Below are 2,500 nucleotides of genomic sequence, written 5' to 3' on the forward strand. Positions count from 1 at the left end.
GTTCTCCAACGCGGAGTAAATGTTATGGCTGGTTGAGAACCGACTTATCCGGAGCGAATCCCATCTGTCCACGGTGACTAACACGGTCAATAATAAGAACGGCTATTATTCCTTTACATGAAAGCCGTTTCCATGAGGATATCACTACCTTTTTATTAAATAAAGGCAATGAAGGGAACGTACAAGTCCAAACAAACGATTAAAAATTGCTTTTTTTTTGGATATTGCGAAATATGGGCGAGGGAAGGGGATATTTCCATGCCTGGCTTATAATGTCGAGGAAAATGAATTAAGTGTTAAGTAACGATATATATATGTTGAAAGGTTGACTTGGTTTGTAACTGATGTAACGATTTTTGCAATTCTTCCGGGAAAAAATCCGCAAGTGAAGCGAATTTAATGCGCAAATTATTCGCTGAAAACGAATAAATTACTTGGAAAAATTTTCTAAGTGCCGATTAATAATAATAAAGTAAGAAGTAAGGGTAAACTGGGAAGGACATGCAGAGAGAACGTAATCTTTGGAAAATGGTCGAAAATTTTCTAAGTCCCGCAAAAAATCGGCGTTTTGGACCAGTCTTTTTGCCCAGAATCTCCGAAAAACACCGGCGATTGCGCCATTCTGAGCAATGTCCAAGGGGATCCCAAAATGATTTTGACTTATATGTGGAGTATCGCATTGGCGAGTCCAACCGGTCAGCAAATGGCGAGGAAGTGATTCGGGGTTGGTTCTCGGTCTCTTCGGATCTCGCCCACCTCTACCTAGTCCCTTTTGGATTTGGAACACGAAAGTATAAATTTTCGGGCAAATACCGACGCCATGCGGGTTGCCGGGAAACCCCCGGTCGATTCCCGGTGTCGAGTGGGCTCGGAGTCGGTGAAAATTGAACGTTCTCCTCGCGAGAAAATCGAGCTAAGCGTGGTCCCGGTGGGTGATTCCGCCGGGAACATAGCCCATGCAAGCTCCCTGGTTGATCCTGCCAGTAGTCATATGCTTGTCTCAAAGATTAAGCCATGCATGTCTCAGTACTAACCGCTTTAAGGCGAAACCGCGAATGGCTCATTAAATCAGTTATGGTTCCTTGGATCTTACCCACACTTACATGGATAACTGTGGTAATTCTAGAGCTAATACATGAAACTCGTGCCTCGACCAGTGATGGAAGGGGTGCTTTTATTAGAACAAAACCAATCGGTCGGTCTTCCGTCCGTTGCCTTGGTGACTCTGAATAACTTTTGGCTGATCGCACGGTCTGAGCGCCGGCGACGCATCTTTCAAATGTCTGCCTTATCAACTTTCGATGGTAGGTTCTGCGCCTACCATGGTTGTAACGGGTGACGGGGAATCAGGGTTCGATCCCGGAGAGGGAGCCTGAGAAACGGCTACCACATCCAAGGAAGGCAGCAGGCGCGCAAATTACCCACTCCCGGAACGGGGAGGTAGTGACGAAAAATAACGATACGGGACTCATCCGAGGCCCCGTAATCGGAATGAGAACACTTTAAATCCTTTAACGAGGATCTATTGGAGGGCAAGTCTGGTGCCAGCAGCCGCGGTAATTCCAGCTCCAATAGCGTATATTAAAGTTGTTGCGGTTAAAAAGCTCGTAGTCGGAGGTGTGTCTCGGACGGTCGGTTCGCCGCTTGTCGGTGCTCAACTGGCCGGTCCGGACGTCCTGCCGGTGGGGTCCGCGAGGCTCCGTTATCCTTCTTTGGTCCTCTTCACCGAGTGCCTTGGTGGGCCGGCACGTTTACTTTGAACAAATTAGAGTGCTCAAAGCAGGCCGTTGGTCGCCTGAATACTGTGTGCATGGAATAATGGAATAGGACCTCGGTTCCATTTTGTTGGTTTTCAGAACTCGAGGTAATGATTAATAGGGACGGACGGGGGCATTCGTATTGCGACGTTAGAGGTGAAATTCTTGGATCGTCGCAAGACGAACCGATGCGAAAGCATTTGCCAAGAACGTTTTCGTTGATCAAGAACGAAAGTTAGAGGTTCGAAGGCGATCAGATACCGCCCTAGTTCTAACCATAAACGATGCCAGCTAGCCATCCGCCGAAGTTCCTTCTATGACTCGGCGGGCAGCTTCCGGGAAACCAAAGCTCTTGGGTTCCGGGGGAAGTATGGTTGCAAAGCTCAAACTTAAAGGAATTGACGGAAGGGCACCACCAGGAGTGGAGCCTGCGGCTTAATTTGACTCAACACGGGAAACCTCACCAGGCCCAGACACCGGTAGGATTGACAGAATAAGAGCTCTTTCTTGATTCGGTGGGTGGTGGTGCATGGCCGTTCTTAGTTGGTGGAGCGATTTGTCTGGTTAATTCCGATAACGAACGAGACTCTGGCCTGCTAACTAGGCGTCGGAATCTATTATGCTTCCGACGTAGCTATCTTCTTAGAGGGACAGGCGGCTCCTAGCCGCACGAGATTGAGCAATAACAGGTCTGTGATGCCCTTAGATGTTCTGGGCCGCACGCGCGCTACACTGAAGGAATC

The 2,500-nt window shown here is 48.3% G+C and overlaps 1 non-coding gene across 1 annotated transcript in view; it reads left to right on the plus strand.

Annotated features, from left to right (window-relative positions):
- Window positions 1-964: 964 nt before the first annotated feature.
- LOC139699889 (small subunit ribosomal RNA) overlaps window positions 965-2,500 on the plus strand; it is a 1,865-nt gene continuing 329 nt past the window's right edge. The window contains exon 1 of the ribosomal RNA XR_011703617.1: window positions 965-2,500. This exon is cut by the window's right edge and continues 329 nt beyond it. This is a non-coding gene — a ribosomal RNA (small subunit ribosomal RNA).

This window comes from Hetaerina americana, unplaced genomic scaffold (genome assembly GCF_022747635.1).
Source record: "Hetaerina americana unplaced genomic scaffold, ioHetAmer1.1.p SCAF_972, whole genome shotgun sequence".
In the NCBI taxonomy this organism is placed as follows: Eukaryota; Metazoa; Arthropoda; class Insecta; order Odonata; family Calopterygidae; genus Hetaerina; species Hetaerina americana.